The sequence below is a fragment of the Rattus norvegicus genome, chromosome 12 (genome assembly GCF_036323735.1).
Source record: "Rattus norvegicus strain BN/NHsdMcwi chromosome 12, GRCr8, whole genome shotgun sequence".
In the NCBI taxonomy this organism is placed as follows: domain Eukaryota; kingdom Metazoa; phylum Chordata; class Mammalia; order Rodentia; family Muridae; genus Rattus; species Rattus norvegicus.
In genome coordinates this window covers 42,065,877-42,083,339 of record NC_086030.1, presented here as the reverse complement: position 1 = coordinate 42,083,339, position 17,463 = coordinate 42,065,877, and the positions used below count along the sequence as shown (strand labels likewise).

Sequence of the window (17,463 nt, the reverse complement as noted above, 5' to 3'; positions counted from 1 at the left end):
ATCACCCACCAGTGCTTTTAACCACTGAGCCAGCCCTCCGTCATCCGACCTCTTACAGTTTGAACCGCACAGGCCACCCCATACGTGCACAGAGGAGCATTGTAATTTGGAGAGTTGCTTGGGTGGCCCCGCATTGAGGCCCAAGTTGAAGGGGACATTTCTGTGATCCCATGGGAGGGCACTGGGTCCTGAGGACCCCAAGGCATGTGCTCTCAGGACATTGGGTGGGTGAGTTCACCCCTCCATGCCAATTGATGAGGCTCAGCTGGGGTTTTAGAGAACTCTGGACCCTTGAGTCCCCCTCTCCTCTGAGGCGCTGCACGGGGAGGAGCCGTGTCAGCCTTTGCTTGTCACTTTCTCAGGTGATGTCTCTGGTAGAATGACCTGTCTGCATCTTGCAAGGCAGACACTGGCTTCATGACAAGTGCTAAGTTGGAGAGGGAATTATCTTTGTGAGGCTTGCGTCTTTACTCTTGCTGTGAGGTTAAGAGACGGGATGCTGCTTGGGGAATCGACTTCAATACCCATCCCTTAACTCCCCATTCTTCCCCATTCCCTGGGCTGGGGGCGTTCACCGCTGTGGTCAGCCCAATTGATGCCGCGCGCCGTCCCCACTGACATTGTATGCTCTGGTACCTGGTGGTATGGGTCACAGTCAGGGGAGAAGGGTGTTCCCCCCTCCCTCCATACCCGCATCCACCACATCAGGCAAGAGGAGAGGGAGAGTGTCAGCTCCCTGCTTGCCTGTGATGACTCTGCTTTTTAAAGCGTCCAGTCTCACAGCTGCCGCATCAAAAGGAGTTGCTAAGAACTGTGCGTGTTGATCAGGAACCTCATCCCTCGGAGATGACAGGGTCACTCGGATCCAGGGTGTATTGGGGATGACATTTATCCAGGGGAACAAAAGACTGCAAGGCAGGAGAAGGTGCTTTGTTTGATCTTTGTATTATACTTCCTTTTTAGTAGACAGGGAATTAGTGTCTGCTGAATGTACTTACACGGGGCGTCTCTTCCCCTCCGCCATTGTTCTGACTGAGCGGTAGTAAACCCCTGAAGCTGGAACCGTCCTGTACAGGCTCTGCCTCGCTTTTGTTAGCTTCCCAGCGGATGGAGAGCTGTGGCCAATTGCAGTGGTGGACAGCAGGGGTCACTGTGAGACTTCCCCGGGATGCCAGGTCTATGCCTCAGCTCTGATTCTAGACAAAGCCACCCACTGGCCAGCGAAAGGTCACTGACTAAGGGAAGGGAGGCTTCAGGGTTTGGGAGAACTGGTTGACCTACTATGTCAGGCAGGATTCGGGGGGGGAGGGGAAGGGAGAGCTGTTCCTGGTAGATACACCCAGAGTCACAACCGACCGACGTTCCTGGTTTGTGCCTGTGTGCTGGGCTATGCCTAGTACCTGCTATGCTGGCAGGCTTGGAGCTTGCGACTCTGGGCATGGGAGGGTTTCTGCTGTGGCCAATATGCAGGGCAGCACATCTAAGCTATCCATGTGGCTTTCCAGACTCTTGACCAGAGCTTGGTCTCGTATCTGTTTTCCTCCCAAGTTTAGAAGGACTTGTCACCCCCAGGGTTGTCTTGGGGACATTGGTGAATTTGTGGTTTGTATGAGGCACTGTGCTAGACCCCAATCCTCTCTTCTGCTGCTGTCTGCAGAGGGTCAGGGAAGAGAGAGGCTGTTGGGCTCTGAAGGAGCAGTCGCAGTGGGTGGCAACTGTGGTTCTAACACCAAAACTAGGAGCAAGATTTGAACCCCAGGGTCTGGCACCGGCAGAACCTGTGTCTCCCCACAGTGAAGAATCCGGAGATTCTCTGTGACTTTTCTCGTCATCTCTTCTTTCCCTGGGCACGAGCCTCCCACACTGCCACTCCCTCTCTCCCATCAGCCCCTAAGGTGCCTGGAGTGCCTGTCTGCCCAGGCCCCTGTCCTGTAGAAGGACCAGCAGGGGTGCTCAGGTGTCTGCACCTTGTGCGAGCACACACTGCAGCTCAGGCCACACAGCTGCAGCCATAGGCACAAGCTCCAAGGGCCCATTGCCTTCCTTGGGGCTGCCTTACCTGGAGTCCTTAAGTTCAGGAAAGGCAGAGTCTCCGTTCCCAAGAAGGAAGTTCTGTAGGGCTGGCCTTGTAGGCATGTAGACTGAAGAGTCACACAAGGCCCCACACCTGGTTTGGTGTCCATTCTGAAGCCTGGTGTGTGGTTTTCACAGGGGGCAGGGACCTGCCAGATGTTGGCAGGAAGACTAGGATGTCTGAAGGCAGAGAAGTTGTGATGGTCAGCCAGTTTCAGTTTTCTCATCTGTTGGAGAGGAACCGTAACTTGGTTCCTGCTACCTCCCTTCTCATGGCCTGGGGGAGGGATGGACAGACAGGAGGGAGGGTCGCCAGCATCACTCTCAGTCTGGGGCATAGCTCAGACTGCTTTCCAGTTTCCAATGGTTCCTTTCCCCAAGTGACTGCAGCATCTTTGGGGTAGGGGCAGGGAGCATGCCTGGCCATAGGCTCCCCTTGGGTCACTGTGGCCTTCGTAGAACCCTGTTTGGCTTGAAACTTTGGAAGAGTAGTGTCAGGAGTCCAAGGTGGGAGAGAAGGCCTGGGTGAGGCAGGGAGGATGCCCAGCCACTGCCTCTCACAGACCTCCACAGATGCCCCGGGTAGTCTCTGCTGGGAGCTTCACTCTCTTCTCGAGGTATAGGAAGAAAGCTGTCCATCTCTCCTGTCCATCTCTCCTGCCCATCTCTCCTGCCCATCTCTCCTGCCCATCTCTCCTGTCCATCTCTCCTGTCCATCTCTCCTGTCCATCTCTCCTGTCCATCTCTCCTGTCCATCTCTCCTGTCCATCTCTCCTGTCATCTCTCCTGTCCATCTCTCCTGCCCATCTCTCCTGCCCATCTCTCCTGTCCATCTCTCCTGCCCATCTCTCCTGCCCATCTCTCCTGCCCATCTCTCCTGCCCATCTCTCCTGTCCATCTCTCCTGCCCATCTCTCCTGCCCATCTCTCCTGCCCATCTCTCCTGCCCATCTCTCCTGCCCATCTCTCCTGCCCATCTCTCCTGCCCATCTCTCCTGCCCATCTCTCCTGTCCATCTCTCCTGTCCATCTCTCCTGCCCATCTCTCCTGTCCATCTCTCCTGTCCATCTCTCCTGTCCATCTCTCCTGTCCATCTCTCCTGTCCATCTCTCCTGTCCATCTCTCCTGCCCATCTCTCCTGTCCATCTCTCCTGTCCATCTCTCCTGTCCATCTCTCCTGCCCATCTCTCCTGCCCATCTCTCCTGCCCATCTCTCCTGCCCATCTCTCCTGCCCATCTCTCCTGCCCATCTCTCCTGCCCATCTCTCCTGCCCAGCTCTCCTGCCCAGCTCTCCTGTCCAGCTCTCCTGCCCAGCTCTCCTGCCCATCTCTCCTGCCCATCTCTCCTGCCCATCTCTCCTGCCCATCTCTCCTGCCCATCTCTCCTGTCCATCTCTCCTGCCCATCTCTCCTGCCCATCTCTCCTGCCCATCTCTCCTGTCCAGCTAGGGTGTGTTTGCTCCACTGTCTGCCCCTTGCCCACAGGTCCTTTACTTTGCCTTCCTAGCCACGGGGTGCGAGCCATCTATGTGAGGGCAGACTTGGCTTCTTCTCCCTTGCTTATCCCTGAGAGATGCTCACTGGAGCTGTCCCAGGCCTGCAAGTTGTGTGCTTCCCTCCTGAAAGGACTGGGTCTCTTCGAGAACTGATGCTGAAGACTGGATAGCTAACAGGACATCTTATAGATATGGAGCCCAAGCCTAGAGGACCTGTGTGCTTTCCCTGGTCCTAGCCAGTCACCGCAGAGCCCAGGTGCATGGCTGCTCTGTAGGAAGACCCTTAGGTTGACTCTGTCTGTCCCACACAGCCCCTCTGCCTCAGTCTCCTCACAAGTGTTCTCATTGCTGCCCACCCCTCCCAGAACACAGAACCCTTGGCATGTGAAGGTTGCCCCACAGGGACCCCACAGGAGGCCTTTGGGCCTCCTAAGTAAGACTGGCTGTTGCAGAGTGTCCTTGTCACCTGGCCCACCACAGCCTGAGGTACTGTTGACAGACTGTAGGCTGACTGTGGCCCAGATATGATTTGTGTGGGCTGGCACTCAGTGGTGAGCGAGGCCCTGTAGGGAGGTGCCGACAGCCCTGGTCCTGAGGATGGGAAACCCATCAGCCTGACTCCCACACAGCTCTGCCAACCACACTGCATAGCACTCCGCAGAGACGCTCCCTCCCAGCCCCCTGCTCTCACCCCACCCCACCCCCAAGCATGAGAGCTTGAGCTTCTCCTGGACTTGAGACCCTATAGCCCCTCCAGCTTCCTCTCCGTCCTTCCCTCTCTCCCTGCCAGCTTCCTGAGTGGACACACACACACACACACACACACACACACACACCACGGCCCTCAGATTCTCACATGGAGGTTTCCTGTATCCTAGACTTGTCAGACATGAAGACCCGATGTCAGAGTCTTCGGGGCAGTAAGATAAAGGGCACAGCCTGGGCCCCTAGTCCAGTGCCACCATCCCTAGCTCTGTGCCCTGAGTCTCATCTAGAAATTAGAAACCCAGAGTGCCCAGTGCCAGGCACAGATCAGGTACAGCAGTGCCTCTGAGATTATGGCTGTTTAGGACCAGGCCTTCAACTCATCCTTGCCTAGATCCATCTCTCAGCCTGTCTGCCAGCTCCCCTTTGACCTCTGCCCACGTGATTATCTGCTTATTGAACAAAACCCGACTCCAGACTGTAAGGTCAGATATCACCAGAGTCATACGGTGTGTGTGGGAGCCTGGTGCCCGGTGGGTACACAGAAGATGCTCATGGAGTATACAGCTCTACTGTGTAGAACCTTACTCTAGAATGCTGATGAAATCCAAGTTGGGAGACACAGAGAGGGTAAGCAGTTTGCCTAGGGTTGCACAGCTCTGAGGTGCTGTAGTTAGCTCCCATCTAGAGCTCACCATCTTCCGGGGACTGTCTTTGAAGAGCAGGGATGGCTGCTGCCTCTCAGATTGGCCAGGCTCTGGCTCCAGATAGAACACAGCTTTTTTTCTTTTTGCTTTTCCCTGCTATTTCCTCCTCAGAGGTGTGAGGCACCTGCGAGGTGTGAATGGGCAATTCACACCAGGCATCCAGAGCCCTTAATTACACGCGGGTCTCCTGTGCCCAGCACACCTGTTGTGCTGACTTTGTGGACAGCTCAGTCTGTCCCTATCTCTCTCAGATAGTGGAGGGAGGTCAGTGGCCTCCTCCCCTGGCCAGGGCTCAGGGCTCTGCTGCTTTCCGTCTGCTTCCTGGCAGTATTTTCTAGAAGCTTCAAGCTCTTTGAACTGCTCTGCACAAAGTGGGTGGGATAAAGGGAGGGGACTTCCAGTTCCCCTGATTGTCAGGAAAGATGCCACACCCTGGACCATCGATGTCCCCTACCTGACACACACCCTGGACCATCGATGTCCCCTACCTGACACACACCCTGGACCATCGATGTCCCCTACCTGACACACACCCTGGACCATCGATGTCCCCTACCTGACACACACCCTGGACCATCGATGTCCCCTACCTGACACACACCCTGGACCATCGATGTCCCCTACCTGACACACACCCTGGACCATCGATGTCCCCACCTGACACACACCCTGGACCATCGATGTCCCCTACCTGACACACACCCTGGACCATCGATGTCCCCACCTGACACACACTCTGGACCATCGATGTCCCCACCTGACACACACCCTGGACCATCGATGTCCCCACCCCACACACACCCTGGACCATCGATGTCCCCACCTGACACACACTCTGGACCATCGATGTCCCCTACCTGACACACACCCTGGACCATCGATGTCCCCACCCCACACACACCCTGGACCATCGATGTCCCCACCTCACAGCTGAACCATCTCAGGCCCTCTGTACTTGACAGTGCAGGCCTTATGCTCCTTGTGACATGGGCTCCATGGCTCCATCTGTCTGTCTTAGATGACATCTGCAGACATCCAGTATCAGAATGGGATCGTGGGCTCCAGGTGGACATGTTTCAATCTCAGGTGGGCAAGCAGAGGTTTCTGAAGACAGACATTTGATCCAGTGACGTGCTGAAGTCGGCAGAGGTGACCAGATGCAGGGGTGCATGTGAATCACAAGCTTGAGTGCTCACACATCCATGCCTTAGCCAACGCCCTACACAAGACTCAGATGTCCCCATGTTTCCTGGCCCTGCCACTACCCATCGAGAGTGGCCCCTCCACTCACTTCTGTGTCTCTGACAGCATGGTGTGTGCACCAGTGAGACTCCACTTCCCACCCCTGCACTTCCACGCCTGCCTGTGGAAGTGTATCCATGCCGCCATGAGGTCGAGCCGTGCCGTCTGGGTGAGCTGTGGCTTGCCTGCTTATTGTTCTGTCTCACTCTGTCAGGAGGCCGTGCTGCGGTGCATGGGGCAGGGCTGCGGGGTGTGGGGCAGGGCAGTACAGACGTTTGCAGGGCTGTTGTGCATATTGCTCCAGGGGCACATGCTTACTGGCTCCCTAAGTGCTACCACTGAGCAAGCTCCAGAGTAGCTCCGTTCTATGTGCACTTAACACCAGTGTGCCAGTGCCTGCACCCCTCCACATACACCCTACATCTGGCCAGCACGCCCATGACTTGCCCACTTTTTCTACCCAATCTCATTTGTGGGACTAGTTTCCCTATGATAGTAGTCGTCTGATCTATATGTATGGGGGACGATGTGGGTGTGTGTGTGTGTGTGCTCATGTGTCTTTGTGGGAGGCCGTTTGCCCACAGAGACCAAAAAGGCTGTTGGGTCTCCTGGAGCTGGAGTTTCAGATGGTTGTGAGCTGCCATGTTGGTGCTAGCAATTGAACGCCATCCTCTGGAAGAGCAGCAAGTTCTCTTCACCGCCGAGCATCCCCCCCTAGCCCCAGTTGTCTGATCTGTAAACTAACTTCTCTTATTAACTTTCTAATTGGCTCTGTCATTCTGTGTATTCTGGAACCCAGAATTACAGGTTACATGATCACAACATCTCTGCGGTCCTGTGGCAGCTCAGTGCCTACTCACGCATGGCCGTCACTCAGCTGCCTTCTCTGGAGTCCCTGCCCCTCCCTATCTTCTCCTGTGAACCTTGCTGCATTGGGCACAGTCCCTCTGGAATCCATTTGTTGTGCCAGGGAGAGACTTTGTCCCCATCGGCACTGTTGAATTAGCCTGTCTGGCTGATGGCTATGCCTTGTACCTGGTCGCACTCCTACAGCCCGGCCCATCCATGCAGACCTCACACACTTCCAGTCTGCTGTGTTTGTTCCCACATTGGGCCATGCTCCTCTCTGCCCTTCCACTGGGCCTCTGGACCCTTTGAGGAGAATGTAGCCTCTCATGAACAGGGACTTTTGCGTCAGTGCATCTTAGGTTCCTGTGGCCTGAACCAGCTGGCAGCTCCAGATACGGGGTGCTGGCCACTTTAGGACATACACATGGCTTCGGTGAGGGTTTAGGACAGAGGGAAGCTGAGACAAAAACGGAGGCACTGTGTGGCTGGCAGTACAGTGTGTCACACCTGGGGCGGAGCCAGTGAGGTTGGCTATGTCCCTCCTCCGACTCTCCACATACTCCCTGGCTCATATGCACCAAAGAGAACCTCGGCCAGGGCTACCATCCAGAGTCAGCCTTTGGTTCTTTAAGCCAGTGTTGGCAGAGGTGTGGGCTCCTGGTGAGCATTCCTGTGGGTCGCTGTGCATTACTGTGAGGTTACCATTTGTAATGTTCCTGATCTTACTGCCATGGGGCAGGGCACAGTGGACAAGGCCTCCTGACCACAGCAGCTACAGCACCTGAAGCTGTCTGTACCTGGGGTCCCCATCATTCCTCTACCTCTCTGGATACTGAGGCTTGGAATCTCAATGCTCCACAGCAGAGCAAGGTGCAAGGTGCAGCCTGTGTAAGATGTTCAAGGCTACCCACGTGTAAATCTGGAGATGCCCCCCCCAGATTTCAACTAGAAAATCAATACCCCAAACGGTGACAGATGGCAGTAGTGAGCTGCCCGTCACAGGAGTAAGCAGGTGGCATCTACAGCAGCTGTCTGTTGGGAAGACTTGAGTAGCTACTGAGTCATGCAGCCAGCAGCCATCTGCAACCCACGAAGGCCCAGGCCTGGTCAGTCACGGATACTCTGGTCTTTGATTAGTAGTAAGTCTCCCTCCTTGGCCAACAAGCATTGGGGACAAGCAGGGAGAGAGAAGTCACCCCAATTTCCATATGCTGCATAAACTTTAGTACTTAAATCTATGCTAATTGATATGATCCTGGCACCCCGGAAAGAAGTCCCTAGCCTCATTGTGGTGTGAAAGACCAAGCACTGTGTGTGTGTGTGTGTGTGTGTGTGTGTGTGTGTGTGTGTGTGTGCGCGCGCGCGTGTGTGTGTGTGTGTGTGTGTGTGTGTGAGGTGTGTGAGATCTCTAGACTCTCCTCAAGGTAGGATGGGCTCTGTGGTGCAGGTACATATAGCCACAGTTCTAAAGGCCCCCCCTTCTGATGATCTCCTCCCCCCCAAACTCTGGGCAGCACCGAATGATGGTTCCTCTGCTGTTTGACCAGGCTCAGGCCCTTGCTAAGAGAAGAGCTTGGGGGTTATCTGGCATCTCCTATCTCAGGCATCTGAAGTTGGCTGTGAGCTCGGGAAGAAGTCAGTACTTTTCCAAGTCTACAGGGCACCACGAAGAAGGCTAAACTCACTCGGGCCACTGCCTGAGCTCTCTGGTCCTGCGTTAGTTGAATCACTCCATGCAGTTGCTTCAGCTACAGCAGAGAGCTTATGCTTTCCAAGGCAGCAAAACCTATTGGTTATGGCTGCCTAGGATCCTGTGCTGGGTAGCGGGGAGACTGCCTGGGATCTGCAGAAAGTGGCATCTCAATTGATTAGTAATGTCTGCTGCAGCTGTAGGAGCAGCCACGGTTTGCACTGGCGATAGTAGGATAGTAGGATAGTAGCGTTCATTTGCTCCAAGGATGTTTCCCCCTGCCTGTGCACACTGGCACGCTTCTTCCCTCTCCTTCCTGCTATAGGCAGCCATTTGCTATATCCAGGGAAGACACAGAACTCAGGCTGAAGTGAGGCACCCTGGGCCATGGTCCCTCCCTCCACAGTGAACAGTTGTTTTACTAGCTTTCTGTTACACAGTGGCTGTTCGCCTCACGTTCCAATTGATTGTTGCTTGCAGCTCACTTGTTGGAGCAAGTGCAGGGCTCTGCCTGTCTCCTGGCTTCCTGGGTACAAAAAGCAGTGGGAGCCACACAGTTGCAAGATGTCCCGGAGTGTCTTCAGGTCTGGCAGCTTTGGGCCCCTTCTCCATCACAGAGCCTTCAAGTGAACAGTTCTCTGGACCTCTGGAAGGGGCAAGCTCTCGTCGCTGCATCACAAGGGAGTTAGCTCCCACAGGGACAAGGACTGCCTGGTGGGCCTTTGGTTAGACATGGTCCCCCTAGGCAGCCGATTAAAGAATTGTTGTAGAAGACTGGCCCTGAGCCTTAGTCCCAATATTCAGTGCCATGCATTTGTTGGGTCCACCTAAGCCCGCAGGACTTTTCCGCTGTCAGCCTGACTGGTGGTTATTAGCCTCTAATGGGGTACAGCTTTCCGATTAACACTGGGCACTGGCCGATACGCCTCTGACACCCTGTGGCTCATCATTATCAGTCGTGTGCCTGGCCAGCAGAATCTGACCAGGGCCTCCAAGAGCCTCATTGCAGAAGTCACAGGACAGGTGGCTTAGAGGAGGGCAGGGCTGTTAAAGGTAGCCCTGTAGGCTCATAAGCACAGTGCTGTGGGGCAGCCGCCTTGAGGACCGTGCAGTGTTCAACCCACACAACTCCCCAGCGTACATCCGATTGAGCATAGTCTTTGAATCTTGACTCTGCTGCCTGTCTCCTTCAGAGAAGTCATCTTGGTCTCTGCCCCTCAAGAGTCCATGTCTGTGGAATCTAGCCAGTCCTCACCAGCACTCAGCCTGACAGTCAAAGTAGCCTAGTTCCTGGTACCAATGCCAAGGTTCTCAGTGCACCCTGTGACCTTGGGTGCTGCAGTGAGTGGGTGCCCAGTGTGGGGAAGGAGCCTGGGTCAGCTGTGATGGGAGGCTGCTGCAGATAGGGGAAAGGTCTGAGGGACTCCTTTAAAACTCATTGAGGTTCTAAGGACGTGTGGGGTGCTGGGTAGCAAAGGAGTCTGGGAGCTGTGACGAGCACACAGCTATCTGTCTGACGCTGTGCTGCAGCCAGAGGGCATGCAGGCTCCTAGATTCCTTTATCTCTGCCTTTGTAAGTTTCTTTAGTGTCTGCTGTGTCTCCTGCCTCCTCGCTGCTCACCGCCTTCCTCTTAGATGCATTTCAGAACACTTGTTCTCTGGTCCCAGTTTGGGGGCATTTCTTCTGGAAAGAGTGCTCCTGTTGGCTCCCAGCAAGGATCAGCCTTAGATGTGGTGGACTGTGGCTCCTCCAGGGAACTGGCCTTGGACCCAAAGCTTCTCTTTCCTTACCGTGGCGTGGGACATCCCGAAAGAGCTCTCTGGTGCCAGGGCGAGGTGGCACTGTGCACACGGGTTCCTCCCTCTGCTGGAGACAGCTGCCTCGCTGGCGTTCCCAGGGCTGAGGACAGCAAGCAGGGAGGGATGCGAGGGAGACCTCAGCAGGGCTGGCTGGAGAGAGGCTTTCCCTGTGTTGAAGGGAGGAAAGTATGTGTGTTAGGGGCCACCGAGCAAATGTGCAAGGTGCACATGGTGCTTGCTCCTGTACAGAGTGAGGAACAGAAAGCGAGCATCATGGCAGTCAGTGAAGGGTCACTTCTAAGAGGCCTAGACCCCTTTCCTGTGCTGCTGTGCCGCCCAGAGTCAGAGGGAAGAGCACTTCCTTGAAGTCCATATCCCTGTGGCAGGGCTGCTAGAGAGAGCCTTGAGAGCATCCACGGGTTACTCAGGTCAGACCCACAGCCAGTTCTCTCTCCAGTGGCTCCACCCTCTTGTATCTTGACCTTTGAACTCCTGGGCCAGCCCCCTGTTGGAATCTCCTTTGCTGTAAACATAGCCAGACAATACTGGCCTCTGTGGTTTCTGCCCAGCCCTTCCTTCACCGTCCTAACGTTGAGGTGCCTTCAGGATTGTTACCTGCTAACAAGTCGAAGGCTTCCTCCCATTCGTAAGTGAATCTCATTCCTGAGAGCGCGGGAAAGTGAGCAAAAGCCACAAAAGCAGCCATAGACAGCGGTCTGCAGTACAACATGGCACCGCCCATCCTCTTCCCATGCGCCTCAGCTGTGGGGTCGGCATTAATATACTCCCTTCACAGATAGGACACAGCAAGGCAGAGAGGTTAAGTGACTTGCCTGAGGTCTCATAGCCGTCAAGTGGCAGAACCAAGGCCCTGGGGCCCAGGTTCCAGGCTGCACTCCTCCCCCTGCTCCATAGACAAGTTTGATGGACGTAACCCCCAAACCGGCAAGTCCCCTGCTCATGTGTGCTGAGAGCCTCTTGTCCTTCCGAGTGTACGCTTAAAAGCCTCCTACAGTGGCTTGGCTGGCACAGCGGGCTCCACAGGCTGAGCCCACCCTCACCAGCGTTCACTCTTTAAAGTAGATGTGTGACACAGGCCACTGGTGGAGAACACACATTGTCACACACATGGGGGGAAGCAGAATGTTTTCCTAGCATGGGCTGGGAATAAAAGCTTGCTGAAGGACGAAGAAAGGGAGCTTAGGAAGGGAATTTTAGTGCCAGCCTCGTAGGTGCCCCTCCCCGGGACCAAGGCACCCTATTGCCTTAAATTTACATAAGGTCCTCTCTAATGACCTAGTGGCACACAAACTTCTTTTAACATACCAGACAGCCATGCCAGAGCAGAGCAGTTTATTAAGAAGGAGAGAAGCATCATCAATGTACTGTTTCTTTTTAAACCATTTTCAGAGGCTCCTTGTACCCTCCTCCATCCCTGTCCATGACAAGTAGAGGATCTCCCCAGTGGCAGCCAGCCCTGGCCTTGGGGAGGAGCTATCCATCCTACCCCCAGGGCCTGCTGCCCGGAGCTGGGAGCCCCGCCTATCCCTTGGAACCATGCATGGAAAAGGACTGACTGTGTGCCCACTTGCTCCTCCCAGGGCCCATCTGGGCCTTTCTTATCAAGGTGTGAGGGACTGGCATCATTGAAGGAGAAACAGGAGAGCCTGGCTGTGGGTGGCAGAGGAGGCAGGTGAGGGATACTCTTCCCTGGGAAGCAGCTGTGGGGTCCATGTAGTAGGTAAAAAGTACCTCCTGATTCCTTACCCTGGAAGATTCTGGCCATATATAAAGTATATCTGAGAGGGGCAGGGGCAAGTAGCATCCCATCATAAGGGGGTTTTGACCAATTCTCAAGACCCTTTCAGGGGTCAGAGCATCTTCCCCAGACATACATCCAGGGCTGGCTGGCTACTTACTTGGCTTCTGTTTTTTCTGCCAGCCTCCCTTCAGAGGCCAGAGCTGCCCTGTAGTGTCCCCCGACCACAGCAAGGACCGGTGGGCTGCAGGATCGTCAGCGCAGTCACACGCAAGGAATCACTCATTTGTATCTCATTTTCGAGTTATTATCGAGCTGCTGGTTGAGAGAGTATTTTGACAGCAGCTGTCAGCAAGGTGCAAGCGGCTGCCATCGCCTGCGATTGGCTGAAGACACCTATGGCAGTGCGCTGAATAATACCCCAGCCCCCCTCCACCCACCCACCAGGAGAGGCAGGGGAGGAGGGAGAGCAAACATCAAAAGGAGGAGGGAAAACGCAGGCTTCATTAACATGTTTCTGACTCCCACTAGAAACAGCAGCCAAAAAGGCCCCGATTGTATCTCATGTTTTATTTAATTTATTGTATTTGAGGTTTGGGGCAACAAGGGAGGTGGATGAGAGAGGCCCCTTCCAAACAACCATTTAGGCTTGTCAGAGTGCATTGATTGAGTTAGCGAGGTTTCCACTCCTGGCTTCCAGCTGCCAGGGCTGCAAGCCGGTCAAACTGGGGGTGACCAGAAACCCTACATCTGGGAGTCAGGGAGCCTAGAAAAAAGGAGATCCTGTGGTAAGAGAGGCCTGTCGGTCCACCAGACAGCCTCCTCATCTCCCTCGATGCTTAGCTGAAGCTGGGTGGAATGTGTGCAGTTTCGCATCTCTCAGGCTTCTCTCCCTCTCTGGTAGGGAATTGCACCATGCATGTGTCTTTCCAGGCTCTGTGCACCCAGGCAGGGAATAAATAACGCTTCGCATTCGCTGCCTTTTACCCAAGCAGTTGAAAATTCCTTGTTTGTTTGGTCGTTGGGTTTGTTTTGTTTATAGGCTTGGGGGAAAAAAGTCAGCAAGTACCAGAAGGCAGATGTGTGGTGCGGAGAGGCAGGCACACTCTGCCTTGCATTGAGGACCCGTGGGGGCCGTGCTCCAGGCAGAGCGCTGCAAAAGAATGTAATCTCAGCGAGCCAGACGATGGGACCATGTGTTGTCCTTTTTCCTTCCCCAAATCCCCAACCCCACTCAGACTCCCCCACGGGGGCCGAGCTTCCCTTCCTCCAGGTTTCACCTTCTGCAGCTGGGCCTGGTGCTGCCTCTTCATGGGCTGTCGATACCATAGAGCTGAGAGCTGTGGTCTCAAAATGTGACATTTAGCAGTGTCCAGAACCGTTGGTGTTGTCATGGCTCCGACAGTGCTTACTGTGAGTAGAAGCCACAGTGCTGCGCATCCTCCAGAGTGTGGGATGCATGAGGTTGGAGGCCTGTGGTGTTATTTGCGGGGGGAGGGGGGTGGACGGACAGCAATGGATTAATAGAGGTGGGCTTGGAGTGGAGAGACAACTTGTTGTGTGCCTAAGGGGTATTCTGCATGAGTGGGTGCCCACCCAAGACTTGCCAGTAGTGTTGATAGTCATCAAGGCTGCCTAGACAAGCCCCATGGGTGCCCACAGGCCCTCGGGGGCAATGCCACCCACTAGAACCTCGTCTTTCAGTTACGTCCTCGCTATTGCTAGTCCTTACAGAGGGGAAGACAGGAGCACAAAATGAAACCCCAAGCCTGCAGCAAAAAAGCAGAGCCCTCATGGAGGGAGGATGGAAGGGAGGGGTAGGAGGGAGTGAAAGAAGAGGAGGAGGAGGAAGAGGAGGGGGGAGGGGGAGACAGTGAAAAGGAGCTTGGCAAAGATACAGTAAGGAGAAGAGCACTGTTGTGCCTAGGAGGAGCCTAAATCCAAGGGGACAGCCGTAAGCCTGCTTAAGGCCCTGTACCTTAGACCCAGCCGTGGAGATGTAACCTAAAACCAGGCTATAGCCACAAGGTCTTATGTCAAACAAAAATGGAAAGCCAGTCCTAATAGCACAAGCCAACTACTTAAAAGGCTGAGGCAACCCCAGCTCAAGACCTGCCTGCGAAGCCTAGGGAGACGCCATCTCAGCATGTAAAGAGCTGTGGGGTCGTCCAGCATCGAGTGTTCCTGTGAGGCCCCAGGTCCACCCTGGGCACCCCTAAAAACAAAGTCAGGATTGAAAAAACAGAGTAGATTTGAGCTGAAAACTACGAATTGAGGCAAGGCAGAATCAAATACTCTTTGATGTCGCTTCTTGGGGATTGCGTTCCATCACTAAACAGATGGGCCACACTGTGTCGTCTCAGGGTCTGTGAATTCTGCAGGCTTTTTACAAATAGCAATAGAGTTCAGTCCAGTAAAGTCACTTTCTGCTCACATCACCTCCACTCTTCCTCTCCGTCCCTCCTCCAGCCCCAGCTCTCTACCTTCCCTTGTATACCGTCCAGATGTTCATGTCGCATCCCACGGTTTAAGCACCAGAAAGCTAACTCCCAATCCCTTCCACCCGGTGACTCCCGGGCACTGCAAGGGTAACAGGGTTTGTCCAGCGCAGTGACTGGCTGGCTTTTCCTGTAAAGGGCAGGTGGTAACAGCAGTCACAGCTCAAAAGCCTGGGAACCGGGAGGAACGGGGTACAGCTATTGCAGTGTTTTCCTCTGGGAAGTCAAACCTTTTTCCTTTGGCACACCATGTTCTTGTGAGAGTTCTTTTTCCCCCCAACCATTCCACAGTGTAAAAACTGGAGCTGTGTAGAGACAGACAACAAGCCTGCTATGTCTGCTCTGGCCACCCCTAATCTGGCGAATGGTGGGGACATGGGTGACATCTCTGAAGACTGTGTTTTCCTATTAGAGGATCACTGTCCTTGGGCAGTGTGAATTCAGACCCTCTCTGCCCGTGTTGCCGACACCCACCTGGGATCTTGTTGCCACCCAGTGCTAGAATCATTCCACCTTGGGCTTGGGACTGTCTTCCCTGAATTCGAACACCCCACCCCACCCCACCCCTCTCTCGTTCAGCTCGTGAGCTGCAATGCTGGGCCATCACCTCAGAGGAGCCTCCTTGGCTGCCCTGGGCCACCCTTGCCTTCTACCATAGATGGGCCATTTCTACGCCATTGCTTGTGCACTCATAGGGGTACATCAGGGGCTTAAGGGAAAACAAACAGCAAAGATGGGTGGACTGGGGTTCCCCCACCCCATCCTTTTGAAATTATCGTTTGAGCCACCAGTGTGAAAATCAGATCCCTGAAGCCCCTTGGTGTCCTGAAGCCCTGTCAGGTGTCCACCAGGGAGAGAGGTGTCTGCCCTTCATCAAGGATAAGGGACAATTGCTGATGAAAGCTCTGTGTTCTGTCCCAGCCAGTAGTGCTGCACCACTGCCCAGAGCCAGTCTGTGTCTGCCTAGTACAGGAGACAGACCCAGTCACAGCCTCAAGGCCTTACCTTTTGTTTTCTTAGTCTTTCGAGGAGACTTGATCATAGGTGCCTGGCTCCGCCACTGGATCCTGGCTCTGTCACTGGAGCAGGTGATAAAGCTGAAGGTGTGGATTTGAGAGGTTGGGGGTGGGGCATGCTGCCTGTCTGTTTTTTTTTTTGTTTTTTGTTTTTTGTTTTTTGTTTTTTTTTCGGAATAGATAAGCAACAATATTATAAAACTTCGTGTTCGGTCTACTCTCTGCTCATGCAATTGCTATGTTAGTTTTTCTGACCCACTGAGGCAGAAGTTCTAAGGCATGGGGGTGAACTTCATCCCTGCCTCTCCCCCCTTAAGTTACTAAAGAGATCTTTCTTATGAAAACGGGATGTCTTAAAGACCATTATTTGGTACAGTTATCAAAATCAGGCCATTCCAACGCCACGTTGTGCTTGCTCTGTAACCTGAATGTAAAACACTGTCAGATGAGGAAATTATATCCTGACCAGGCAGAGCCCATGTTGCCCCTCATCCTCAGCTGAGGTGGCTGTAAATTAGGAAACCTTGTTTCCCATAGCTGAAACAGTTGTGACATGCACCAGCCACTTGCTCTGTGGTTATCCTCTTGATCTGAGTTCAAATCCCACTGCAGCCTCTCGGAACCTGGGCCTGTGTAGAGTCCCTATTTTGTAAAGATTTGAGGAGCGTGTGGCTGAAGGCCTGGGAACAAATTAGGCCAATTGGATATCAGCCTGTCACTGAGCACAGTTTTGGCCTTGGGTGGGTGGGTGCCTTGGAGAGCCTGTTTCCTCCCTTTGAAAGGAACATCACGGTGGACTGGAACCAGCGTGGCTCAGGTACTGTAGATGGAGGTGGCTGACAGAAGCAGCCTGAGACTGTGCTGTTTGTTCTCTGTCTGGTGCTGAGGCCTGGTACACTTCAGCAGCAAAGCTGGCTGACCCTGACCCTCCCTCGCCCTCCAACCTGTCCTGGCCACCCCTAACCCTAGGTCTGCGATGCTCAGGGCCCAACATACTGGCCACAGTCTGCCTCAGTAAGCTCACTTTGGTGGCCTGGGGGGTGGGGCCTCTGGGCAATCTGTGGGCCAGCACTGTCCAGGGACGATGGCCTGTCTTTCCCATGTATCAATTAACTTTCCTTGGAGCTGAGACCACTACCCAAGAGAAGGTCATTTGTGGAGAAAGGACCTGTTTGCCTGTAGAAGCTGCTGTCAGTGTAGTGGGCAGCAGGGTGAGGAAAGGATGGGGCTCTGTGCTCACAGCCTGGAGCATGGAGACAGAAGGGAATGCGAGGGCCCAGTTCACTGACTCCCCGCCCTCTTTTTGTTCAGGCCAGGACCCCAGCCTGCGGATGGGGGCCACCCATATTTGGGGTGGGCCTTCCCACCTCAGTTGAACCTTTCTAGAAACACCCTCACAAACACATCCAAAGGTATCTATCTCCTGGGAGATTCCAAATCCAGTCCATTTGACAATGGAGGTCACAGGAGATCACAGGAAGGAAGAGGGGCCAGCCTCCCAGCACCTGTCCCCTTAGGAAAAGACGCTCCAGGCTCTGGATGGGAAGGAAGACGCTGTCCCTGAAGTCTTTCTAACTCACCCGTTGTCTTCCTCCTATAGACATGGGGGAAGGCACCCCCACCTCCCCT

The 17,463-nt window shown here is 54.3% G+C and overlaps 1 protein-coding gene across 1 annotated transcript in view; it reads left to right on the top strand.

Annotated features, from left to right (window-relative positions):
- Positions 1-17,463, top strand: part of Rbm19 (RNA binding motif protein 19) — an 85,254-nt gene that overhangs the window by 28,191 nt on the left and 39,600 nt on the right. The window lies entirely within an intron of this gene.